Genomic DNA, 13,444 nt, shown 5'->3' on the forward strand with positions numbered 1-13,444 from the left:
ATGTAGGAATGGTCCATAAGGTTCCTGCAAGTTCTAGATATGTTGTTCATGTCCAGTATCTCAAAAGATTTGGAGAATAGTCTACATATATGAATGAGTTCAGAAATATAAACATATTAGAGCACTGAAGCACAATATCTGAAATGGGAATATCTGAATATTATCATCTAATAGCTTGCTAGGTTTATGAAAGTCACTTTTACTGACAGTAAATGAGAAACTCAGAGAAGAGTACTATTAAAGTTGAAATAAAAATTTATGGGAAAGGGAAGACCAGTTGCCTTCAAAATTCATGGTCAATCACCCTATAAACATTGAATGGTGGGATTACTAGTGAGTTGTGCACTCCAAAAGGGATTTGAATTTTATGGGGCATGGTAGTCAATTGTGAAATTCTTTCTACTTATTATAAAATGCATAAATGCTCATTTATTCACATGTTACATTATCTTTCTTCCATGAACATGGACTTGATTTGACAAAATTTTGTTTAAATGTTCCAAAAATAAAAATTTGTCCCACACATAGGTAATAAATAGAAATTATCAAAACCAATATCAAAATAATGTCAAGGGAAAGGAAGATCAGAAAGACAAACCAAATGAAGTCAGTAAATGGTTGAGAAAACTAGAAACTAATTTTAAACTTAATTTAGAAAAGACCACATAGTATTTGCAATTTTGCCAAATGTGTAAGGTTTATTCACATAAACATGTTAATTGAATAATATCTTAAGGTCACATCTATTTCAATTATATACTGAATTTGAAAATCATTGTCAGGCAAATATTTCATTAGTGTGTGAAATGTATCTTTGGTAAACATTTATTAATAAGAAGAAATCTAGGCATGAGTGTTAATGAATAAACATTTACACTTCAAAAAGCTGATGCACATAGTTTTAGCAATATACATTTGTGTATCACAATAGACATTATGCAAAGATTATTATCCAAGAACACTCAGTGATTATTAATGAGGTATGCTTTTACATTGAATTTTATCCATATCAAATCACTCCAAACACTGCTAATTTAGTGTTTGTTTTGCTTTCAAAAAAGAACAAAAATTAGTATCAAACATTTATCTCTCTTGCACTCTCTTTCTCTCTCTTTCTCTCTCTCTGAATACACACACAAATACAAACTCTCAGCATATATGTAAATATATGAAAATTCCTTTTAAAAACTAGAAGAGATGTATTACAGTCAGTATTTCAATGAACATTCTTAAAGCTTTTACTGTGTGTCAGGCACCGTGTGAAGCACGAGGCACACAGAAAGACTAAAGCAAGCCCTAGTGACAAAGACCTCAATGTTTGGGGAGGGAAACAACCTGCAAAAAATTGTGTATGAACAAAATATATGCAAAATAAATTTGAAAAATCTAATGGAAAAATGATACTTGCTTTAAAGACCATGAAAGATTTCTCATGGAAGATGGTATTTTGAATAAAGACTGAAGAAAGCTTTGGAAGATGAAAGTGGAAGGATTCAGAGACCCAGGTAATCCCTTTTAGCCATTTGATTGCTTTTCTGCTGGTTGATCAAATCTAAAGGCTCTCTAGATGTAACCTCAACCACCATCATGCCCCATCTATCTTTTGATTGAGTTCTTGGAGTTCCTTCTTTCCTTTTTTTTTTCTCTCTCTCTTCCTAATACACACTTTTGTGTGTGTGTGTGTGTGTGTGTGTGTGTGTGTGTGTGTGTGTGTGTGTGTGTAAGGGGAATACCATGATATCGCTCTAGCCCGGCCCCTGTAGACTTGGCCCCAGGAACTGCTGTTGAAGCCACTACAGAATCAAGAGCATGAACTGCCGTAGTTAGTAGCTCTGGCAGGATATAGAGCATGTTGAAAACCCCAATCTGTGGTGCTGATCCCTGGCTGATTGGTCCGTTTTGGTATCAGTTTGATCTATCTTCCTCTGAAAAGAGAATCATCCAAGGCCATTGAAGTCCTCACAGAATCTTTATCTGAAAATTCTATGTATGCAAACCCCTTAGGATGGCCACTGAATTTGTCACAAAGGATGGCAACTCGATTAACTGAACCACAACTATGGAATTGTGCCTCCACCTCTTCTGCTGTTGCACTATAGTCCACATTGCCCACATAGATGGAGTGAGCATCAGCCTCCATCTTCTCTTTTATGGACATGATCACTGGGGCAGTATTGCCTAGCAGTGACGCTTGTTCATCTGCTTCTCCACCTCGTTCTGAAGCTCCTTCAATTTCTCAGCCTCTTCCTCCATCTCCCTTACTTGGGCTTTGATGGTCTCCACCTCCGGATCCTCTATATCGCTTTCCCCCAGGTTGCTCTCGACCAGGCCCAGCTCTTCCTCCTCCTCCTGACTGCCAGGGGCTCCTGTGCCAGGCCCAGGGCCAGACGCTCCTGGGAGGGTGCAGGGCCAGGGCAGATCCTCCTCGGGCTCAGGTTCTGGCTTGGGCTCTAGCAGCAATTCCTCTGGCCCCATGTTGGGCACCAAAATGTGCAGTCTGAGCTAGCTCCCTGAATGCCTCAGAATCATCCAGAATCAGGATAAGCAAAAGACCTTGCCCCATGTTAGGCGCCAAAATGTAATATTCTGTTGTCTCTAAATTGTGATCCTTCTCTGGGAGCTTTCTTGGGGAGCTTCTGAAGGTAGCCTTCCTTTCAGTTCAGTAATCCCAAAATGCAGCCAGGAGTTTAAGTCCAGATACTCCATTGTGTCCTTCAAAATCCTGAATCTTTAGTCTCTAGCTCCCTCTGAATTGAAAGTCTCCAGCCAGCACAAAGGTAGAAGTGGGAATTAATCAGACTCTGAATCTCCTAGAGTGTGAGAATCAGACTCTGCCTCCCAGAGTGTGAAATTGTGGGTTTCCCTAGTTGTGAATCTCCTGGAAGTCCATTAGCAGGCTTATCCTTTAGACTTGTGAATCTGCTGGACTTGCAAATCCACTGAATCCTTGCTCTGAATCTCCTCAAGCTTCCTTGAAGTTCTCCTGGGAAGTCTTCTCATTGACCCAATATAGACTGATTTCCCCATTTAATGTTGGCTCCTTGAGAATGAATGAACTTATGGGTACTCCATGGGCTTGTGGGAACTTCTCAAAGAACCAAGGAGGTGTGAACTAAGCACATTACTTTAACTCAAGTTCTGGCCCATAACATCTGAAAGAATCCTAACAAGTGTGGATTGATGGTGGACACTAACTGAGGTAGAAGACATAGGAGTTTACTAAGCCCCCATTCACTGAAGATTATAGCTTTCTATCATTATAATTCCCAAGTTATAAAATCACAAATAACAAACATGAGGCTTATTCTTTTCACATCCTGTCCCTTTTTAGTTACTCTCAGCATCAGAATAATTGAATTAATAAATGAATTAATTATATATAGATAGTTTGAAAAGAGAAAAAAGGGGAAAAAAGCCTAGTTTCAGTACAACTTTTATTCTTAGAAAATTAATGCTAATGTAAACTAATGTCTGTATTCATCAAAGATTAGTTAAAATTAGGTTTACCAATAAAGTTTGGTAGGCATGAGAAAATAGGAACACAATTTTGCAGACACTTTCTCAGAAAACAAAAGAATATGTTCCTCAGGAAAGAATCTTGCTTATAAAATTCATATAGAATTCTATTATACTATCATGTTAAATATTAAACTAAATCTCTTGAGATTGTAAGGTTCTATTATGGACGCCTTGTATAATATTTATCTTTGTCTCCCAATAATCTATTTTTAAAATCTTGAACATGATAGGTGGTTCATAATTATTAAGCTCAATTTCTCACTGTTCTCTGCACATATTATTCAAAGAATAAATATCTGGGGATTTGGTGATTAGAAAATCGTCAATGATCTTTGGGAATCTAGCTTTAATATATTGGTGCAAATAAAAACCTAACTGTAAGGAAGTTTGAGGAGAAATTTGAAAGTGAGAAAATAGATGAAGTAAGTATAAGCTAATCTTTTGTAAAGTCTGGCAGCAAGTTTGGGAAATTTTTTTTAAAGTTTGCAGGTTTACAATCTGTATATAAGTAGGAAAGACAATATTTGGAAGATAGTAGATTTTAAAGATACCTCTCTCTCTCTCTCTCTCTCTCTCTCTCTCTCTCTCTCTCTCTCTCTCTGTCTCTCTCTCTCTCTCTCTCACACACACACACACACACACACACACACACACACACACACACACACACACATCCTAGATAGCAGATCCAAAGAAGAAATACTGTTTCATTAGAGTGATAATAATTTAAAAGTAGTGACCCCAATTTTTTTTGAGATTTGTAGAAGATAATTGTAGGGATAAGTTGTTTTGGGTTTTTTTGTCACTTTAAAATATTTAATAATTTTTTTCAATTTTTAAAATTTGAGTTCCAGATTTTCTCTCTTATCCCAAACCCTAGCTTCCGTATGAAGATTTACAAATCATTTCCATAAATGTTAGATTGTGAAAGAAAACACAGCTCTTCTACCCTGACTAAAACAAAACAAAACAAACAAACAACAACAACAACAAAAAAAAAAACTCAGAAAAAAGAAAGTTTAAATAAAAGAGAGAGAGGAAGAGAGAAAAAGGGAGAGTGACAGGGAAAAGGAGAAAGAAATGAAGAGGGAAGTTGGATTGGAAGATGAAAAGGAGAAAGTGAGTAAGGGGGAGAGGAAGACAGAGAGGGAGAGATTCAATCTGTACTCAGACCCAATCAGTTTCTTTTCTGCATATGGAAAGGATTTTTCATCATATGTCCTTCAGAATAGTCATGGATCATTGTATTGCTGAGAATAGCAGCTGGAACCAGCCGTTTAAAAGAGGAACATTTTTTCAAGAGAGAAGAAAAAGAGATCATTGAAGACAAAAGGATAAAATATATAGAGAAGATATAAGATTAATGAACACATTGAAAATCTTTAAAGTGGTTACTCTTCAAAAAATAAAGTTACTATTATGAACTTAGGTACTTATAGAACAGAAAAATGTTTCAGATAACCACAAGGTGATCTGTGGCAAGGATATAATTATAAATGTTTTTGAGTCCTTAAATGAGATTAAAGTGTGTATTTGTAGTGCTACCAATCTTATGGTATTGTGGCATATTAGTTGTAAACTGTAGGAGATAAAATAGAGACATTATAAGGTAATCACTGGAAATTAGAATTGACTTGAAAAAAATAAACATTTTTGGGGCAGTGCTTTCTCTCAAAATTTGTTTTTTTCTGAAGATAAATTCAATGAATTAATAATGAAACCAGGCAATGCAAATGTTACTATGTGGATAGTGGGTGTTTGTAGGATTCCTATGTACTAACATTATTAAAATGACCCATGTGGTTGGGGATGAAGATACTGAAGCAAAAGGCAGAATGATGGATTAGAAAAATATAGAAATGTGTAATATGTAGAAGCTGAGTTAGTGAGAGATAGATAATTCAGTGACTACTTTAACAGATATGTGAGAGAGCTACTCAAAGGCCAACAGAATATTGCATATAAATAATCATAACTTAAGAAAGATAAATATTTCACTTTCTCTCATAAGGAAAGGGCCACTCTTAGAACAAAGATTCATGACATAGAATACTGTTAAGTACACACATTCACTCACACCCACACCTACATGAAATATGTATTCAAACATTTTTAAAGTATAAATCAAATGTATAAAATTTCAGTTGAAAACTACACAGATTCAATGCAATTTCCATTATCAGCATCATCATTTCAACATTTTAAGTCATCTTAAAATTTGTAAATAACTTTATGTGTATGTGAATATGTAACATTTTATCTTTACAATAACCTTTTTATGGTATGCTTCACTATTTTACCCACCTCACAGATGACAAAACTGAGTTTGATAAAAAGTTATGTGATTTTTCTAGGTTTACACAAATAACAAAACTTTGAACTAGTCAACAAACTAATTTTTCCAAATTCAACAATCTCTGCACTGTGTCATTATAGGGAGACACAATCTGCTTGTACATAACCAGCCATTCAATCTGTCAATCCATCATTCAACATTGATTATTGTTATTCATCATTCTTTCTCACAAAAAACCAATGGCATCAGGAGGAGGATGTCTTGACTTGCAAATGAAATGCATTTAAATAAATGGAGATTGTAGACATCATCAGCCTCAGTCTCCCTTTCAGATTTATTTGGAGTTTAGTGGCATGAGCAATGGGACACCTCAGCCATTTTAAAACAAAGGTTTCTCTTTGTCTCAGTTAGTCTGAGACAATACTCATTCAGTGGTTAAAGGATAGATAAAAACTGAAGTAAAAGATGGTTTACTTTAATTTATCAAATGAATCGATCTGAAAGAGAAGACCTGCAATGTTTCTGGCCAAAACAGAAAAAAATGTTATTTATACTCACTATAAGCCAAATCATATTGCTAATTTTGGACCAAGGTCTCTGCTGCACTATGGGAATACAAATAAAAATAAGTGGAATAGCCTTTGATCAAGGAAACAGTTCTCCAAAATTCATGTGTATTAAAAAAAGGGATTCAAGTTATACACTCGTTCTTTGGCAACAATACATTAATAACTTAATAGTATTTTTGTCTTTGCTGATTGCATAGATATCAGTTTTTTTTTTTTACTATTTTGATTTTTATAAGTCATTAAGCTTTAAACATAATTATTATATCACTGAATTTTATCCAAGATTTTCAGTCTAAGAAATGGTCATAGAGCAGAGACATGGTACTGAAACCTAAAACAGGTAGGTTGAAAACAGAGAAAGAAAATTATAGACCTCCCTATATCTCCCTAATGAATATTGATGATAAAATCATAAGCAAGATATTAGCAAAAAGACTTCAGAAAATCATCTCCAGGATAATACACTATGATCAAGTAGGATTTATACCAGGAATGCAGGGCTGGTTTAATATTAGGAAAACTATCAGTATAATTGGCCATATTAATAACCAAATTAACAGAAAACATATGCTCATCTCAATAGATGCAGAAAAAGCATTTGATAAAATCCAAAATGCATTCCTATTAAAAACATTTGAGAGTGTAGGAATAAATGGACTTTTCCTTAAAATAGTAGCATCTATTTAAAACCATCAGTAAGCATCATATGTCATTGGGATAAACTGCAACAATTCCCAATAAGATCAGGAGTGAAATAAGATTGCCCACTATCACCATTACTATTCAACATTGTACTAGAAACGCTAGCCTTGGTAATAAGAGCTGAGAAAGAGATTCAAGGAATTAGAGTAGGTAATGAGGAAATCAAAGTATCACTCTTTGCAGATGACATGATGGTATACTTAGAGAACACCAAAGACTCTGCTAAAAAGCTATTAGAAATAATTCATAACTTTAGGAAATTTGCAGGATACAAAATAAACCCACATAAGTCATCAACGTTCTTTTATATCACCAAAAAATCCAACAGTTAGAGTTACAAAGAGAAATCCCATTTAAAGTAACTAACGATGTTATAAAATATTTTGGAGTTTATCTGCCAAGGAAAAATCAGAAACTATATGAGCAAAACTACAAAATGCTTTCCACACAAATTATGACTGATCTAACCAATTGGAAAAATATTAAATGCTATTGGATAGGGCAGCAAATATAATACAAATGAAAATTCTACCTAGACTAATCTATTTATTTAGCACTATACAAATCAGACTCCCCAAAGCTATTTTAATTACCTAGAAAACATAACAACAAAGTTCATATGGAAAAACAAAAGGTTAAGAATTTCAAGGGAATTAATAAAAAAATCAAATGACGGTGGCTTATCTGTACTAGATCTAAAATTATATTATAAAGCAGCGGTTACCAAAACCATTTGGCATTGGCTAAGAAATAGACTAGTTGATCAGTGAAATAGATTAGGTTCAAAGGACAAAACAGTCAATAACGTTAATAATCCAGCTTTGACAAACCCAAAGATCCCAGCTTTTGGGATAAGGACTGAATGACAAAAATTGCTGGGAAAATTGGAATATGGCATAAACTAGGCATTAACCCAAACTTAACACTGTACACCAAGATAAGGACAAAATGGATTCATGACTTAGGCATAAAGAATGAGATTATAAATGAATTAGAGGAACAAAAGATAGTTTACCTCTCAGACCTGTGGAAGAAAGAATTTATGACCAAAGAAGAACTAGAGATCATTATTCATCACAAAATAGAAAATTTTGATTGTATCAAATTGAAATGTTTTTGTACAAACAAAACTAATGTAGGTAAGATTATAAGGGAAGCAATAAACTGGGAAAACATTTTTACATTCAAAGGTTCTGATAAGAGCCTCATTTCCAAAATATGTAGAGAATTGACTATAATTTATAAGAAATCAAGCCATTCTCCAATTGACAAATGGTCAAAGGATATGACAAAGAACAGACAATTCTCAGATGAAGAAATTGAAACTATTTCTAGCCATATGAAAAAGATGCTCCAAATCATTATTAATCAGAGAAATGCAAATTAAGACAACTCTGAGATACCACTACATACCTGTCAGATTGGCTAGAATGACAGGGGAAGATAATGCAGAATGCTGGAGGGGGTGTGGGAACATAGGGACACTGCTATATTGTTGGTGGAATTGTGAATATATCCAGCCATTCTGGACAGTGATTTGGAACTATGCTCAAAAAGTTATCAAACTGTGCATACCCTTTGATCCAGCCATGTTACTACAGGGCTTATATCCCAAAGAGATCTTAAAGAAGGGAAAGGGACCTGTATGTGCAAAAATGTTTGTGGCTGCGCTTTTTGTAGTGGCTATAAACTGGAAACTGAGTGGATGCCCATCAATTGGAGAATAAATTGTGGTACATGAATATTATTGTTCTGTAAGAAATGACCAACAGGATGATTTCAGAAAGGCCTGGAGAAACTTACTTGAACTGATGCTGAGTAAAATGAGCAGGACCAGGACATTATTATATACTTCAACAACAATACTATATGATGATCAAATCTGATGGACATGGACATCTTCAACAATGAGATAAACCAAATTAGTTCCAATAGAGCAGTAATGAACTGAACTGGTTACACTCAGTGAAAGAACTCTGGGAGATGACTATGAACTACTACATAGAATTCCCAATCCCCCTTTTTTTGTCCGCCTGCATTTTAAATTTCCTTCACAGGCCAATTGTAAACTATTTCAAAGTCCGATTCTTTTTGTACAGCAAAATAACTGTTTGGGCATGTAGAGATATATTGTATTTAATTTATACTTTAACATATGTAACATGTATTGGTCAATTTGCCATCTGGGGGAGTTGGTGGAGGGAAGGAGGGGTAAATTGCAACAAAAAGCTTGGCAATTGTCAGTGCTGTAAAATTACCCCATGCATATATCTTGTAAATAAAAAGCTATATAAAAATTAAAAAATACATTATAAAAACCAAAAAAAATTAATAAGTGTATAATAGACTTGGTCTCTATTCTTCAGTAATTCCTAATTATCTGCTGAATAAAGTATCAATTCCTTATCTCCTAGAAAAAAAGAAGTGGTCATAGAAATAAAGGGATTTTGATTGCAAACCTATACAAATGATGATTTTAAACTAGACTCTCTGGCAAGTGACCTACTTATCTACTGCTTTTGTGTAGTTGATATTGGTTGGTGATTGAAAATATTTTTAAATTTTTTTTATCATTTTCCCTAGGTTACTCAACAGTCAAAATAATCAAGAGAGAGCAATAATGAAAATTTATGTATTTAGCACAGTGTCTGGAACATTGTGGTTGTTTAATAAATATTTATTAATAGATTGTTTTAAACTTTGCAATGAACTTCACATATTTTAGATCCACAAAAATATTATATGGTAAATATTAGAAATATCTGTTCTTATATATGAAGAACCTGAGATTCAATGATTAAATGACACACCTTATTTTTTTTTTTGTAAGGATAAAGCAGGGTGTGAATTCAATTCTTCCTGACTTCATATCTAGCATTTTATCTACTATTCTAATTATCTAAGTCATGGTAGAATGGAAACCAACTGTTTGTCAACACTTGCTATGTTTCTCTTCATCATGACAATGAGACAGACATACTGGATAATAAGAAAGAATCAAGAGAACAAAAGTTGACAAGTGACTGAGAAGTGTTTGAAAAATACTGTTATTTAGAATTATGTTGGTGACAAAATACATCAGAAGAAAATCCAGAAGTTATCTGGATATGGCCTTTAAGACATGATAGATGCCAATTAGGTGTGCTTTTATTTTGAGTGAAAATCAATATGTTACATGAACCCTGGGGAAAAAAAAAAGAAGATTTCTGGGAGTGGAGCCAATATGGGAGAATGCAGAAAGAACTCAATTTCCCCAACATTCACCTCCAATTTTAAAATAATGCCTTAAATTGAATTCTGGAATAGCAGAGCCAAGAAAAAGTCAGAGGGAGACATACTTTTAGTCAAGGAAAACTTAGGAAGTAAGAAAGACTGGTGACACAGGGGTAGACACAAACCCCAAATCCACCTGGATGAAACAATAGTAGTGGAATGAGATTTTGGTGACTGAAGCAGTTTCAGCAGCTTTCAAGCCAGAGATGATCACACAACCTTGAAATGATGGTAAACTTTTCAATCCCAAGAGCTATCCCTCAAAATAGCAGTACAAAAAGGCCTGAAGTTTGAGATAGAACTCCTTTCCCCCACCACATACAGAGGAAGCAACATTAACATAATATCAACATAAAGTTAAAATCAAGAAAATAGACAGAAAAACAAACCACTTCATCAACCAAATCTGAATATAAAAAAACTCTTATAGAGAAAAATTTAAAAAAAATAAAAAACAAATTCAGAAGATGACAATGAAGTTAAAACCGTTTTAAGTAAAGACTCAAAGTGAGGGAAATATGAATTATATACAAGGCAAACAGAAATAACTGAAAGAAGTAAAAATCACTTTCAAAATAAGATAAAAGAAAAAAAATAGACAAGGAAATGACTGTAAAGGAAGAAAATAATGAGGAGAAAATAATAAAAGAAGCATAAAAAAAACAAAAAAGAATAATACCTAAAGATGAATGGAGCCAAGATAATGAAGTAAAGGAAGGACACATCTGGAGTCTCCCCCAAATATCTTTAAATACCTTTAAATATTTTAATAATTAAATTAAATACTTTTAAATACCTTCATATCTAACTTTATTTGTGTGAAGTGTTTTGTAATTGTACTTATATAGTGCCTGGCTTTGTCTCAGCTGTAAATTCCCAACTAATTTCATCTAAGAGAATGACAATAGGGAGACAACATACCAAAATTTATGGGATGCAATCAAAAAAGTTCTTAGGAAAATGTTTATGTTTTTAAATGTTTACAGGAATAAAATAGAGAAAGGGGAGATCAATAAATTGGGCATGCAAATAAAAAACCTAGAACATATTAACTCCACCAATTCAATACCAAATACCTTTAAATAATGATTCTAAATTAATTCTAATTTCTGTTATTAGTAGTTTGACTACATTAACATTTGTGGACTGAGAGCTCTGGAAGCGAACATCATTATTTTTGATTAAGTCTTGCTGAGGCTTGCTCCTGATTTGTTGGGGCATGGTCTATGCTGCCTTGGCATGCACTGTATTGTGTTCCAATCTCAATGACTTTTCTTGCCAACCCCAAAAGTTGTTTCACTCTATTATAGAAATATACTCTGGTGACAAGCGTAAATCATATACTCAGAAGATCAAAAAGATCAAAGATCTTATATATAAAATCAACAAGAAAAAATATGAATTGTTATTAGGCCATGGAAGAGCTTAGAAAGGATTTTGAAAATTAAGTAAGAGAAACAGAGCCAATCAAATTCCAGAGCAGAAAAGGAGAAAATATTGTAAGCAGCCAAAAATAAATAATTAAAATATCATGGGGCCATAGTCAGATAACATACAATTTAGCAGCTTCTACATTAAAGGATCAGAGAGCTTGAAATATAATATTCTGGAGAGCAAAAAAGCAAGTATTACAACCAAGAATCACCCTGCCAGGCAAACTAAATATAATCCTTTAGGAGAAAACCTAAACAAAGAACTTTCAAGCATTGTTCATAAACAGACCAGAGCTGATTAGAGAATTTGACTTTCAAATACAGAACTCTAAAGAACCTTGAAAAGCTAGATAGGAAAGGGAAATTATAAGGAATTTAATGAAGTGGAACTGTTTGCATACCCACATTAGAAGATTATACTTGTAATTCATAAGGACTTTCTCATTATTAGGGTAGTTAGCGGGATCATATGGCAGAGAGCAGAGGTATTTGTTGAATGTAAAGGGCCCATATTTAAATTATCACACCTAAAAGAGCCAGGATTTTTTTTTTTTTTTGCAACAAATGGAAAGTAGTAGGAAATAAGGGGGAATGACTGAACCTAACTCTCATCAGAATTAGATCAAAGAGGGGATAACACATATTCTGTGTGTATCCACATATTTTGGATACAGAATTTATCTTACCCTAAAGGAAAGTAGGAGGGAATGGCTAGAAAATGGAGAGAGTGGTAGAAGGAACAGCAAATTGAAAGAAGTTGCAGTCAGAAGCAAAACACTTTTGCAGAGCGACAAGGTAAAAGAAGAGAGAGCGGAATAAATAGGGAAAAATACAGTTAGCAAGAGCAGTTATGAGAAAAGAATTGAAGCAAGTTTTTCTAACAAAAGAAAGTCAGAAATCATATGAGCAAAATGATAAAATGGAAAAACAAAAGATTGAGAACTTCAAGGGAATAAATGAAAAAAAAAAATCCAATGAAGGTAGCCTAGCAGGACCTGATGTAAAAGTATATTATTATATATTTTTAAATTAATTCCTATGAAATTCTCGAATTTTTGTTGTTCCATATGAATTTTGTTGTTATTTTTTCTAGGTCATTAAAATATTGGAAGTCTGATTGGTATAGCACTAAATAAATAGATTAATTTAGGGATTATTGTCATCTTGATTATATTTGCTCAGCCTATCCAAGAGCACTTAATGTCTTTCCATTTATTTATATCTGACTTTATTTTTGTGGCAACTATTTTGCCATTTTGCTCATATGATTTCTGACTTTCCTTTGATAGATAGATTCCCAAATATTTTATGCTATCAACAGTTATTTTGAATGGAATTTCTCTTTGTATCTCTTGCTGTTGCATTTTGTTGATGATGTGCAAAAATGCTGAAGATTTGTGAGGATTTATTTTATATCCTGCAACTTTGCTAAAGTTGTGGATTATTTCTAATGACATTTTATTAGAATCTCTGGGGTTCTCTAAGTAGCCCATCATGTCATCTGCAAAGAGTGATAGTTTGGTTTCCTCTAATCTAATTCCTTCCATCTCTTTCTTGATTCATTGCTCAGGCTAGCATTTCTTTTTTTGTTTTTTAACTTTTTTTTTAATTTTTTATTATATATATATATATATTTTATAATATTATCCCTT

General features: G+C 33.6%; 1 pseudogene; it reads right to left on the minus strand.

Moving 5' to 3' along the window:
* Nucleotides 1–1,717: 1,717 nt before the first annotated feature.
* Nucleotides 1,718–2,475, minus strand: LOC141552696 (polyadenylate-binding protein 2 pseudogene; annotated as a pseudogene).
* Between the last annotated feature and the right edge of the window lie 10,969 nt (nt 2,476–13,444).

This window comes from Sminthopsis crassicaudata, chromosome 2 (assembly GCF_048593235.1).
Source record: "Sminthopsis crassicaudata isolate SCR6 chromosome 2, ASM4859323v1, whole genome shotgun sequence".
NCBI lineage: Eukaryota > Metazoa > Chordata > Mammalia > Dasyuromorphia > Dasyuridae > Sminthopsis > Sminthopsis crassicaudata.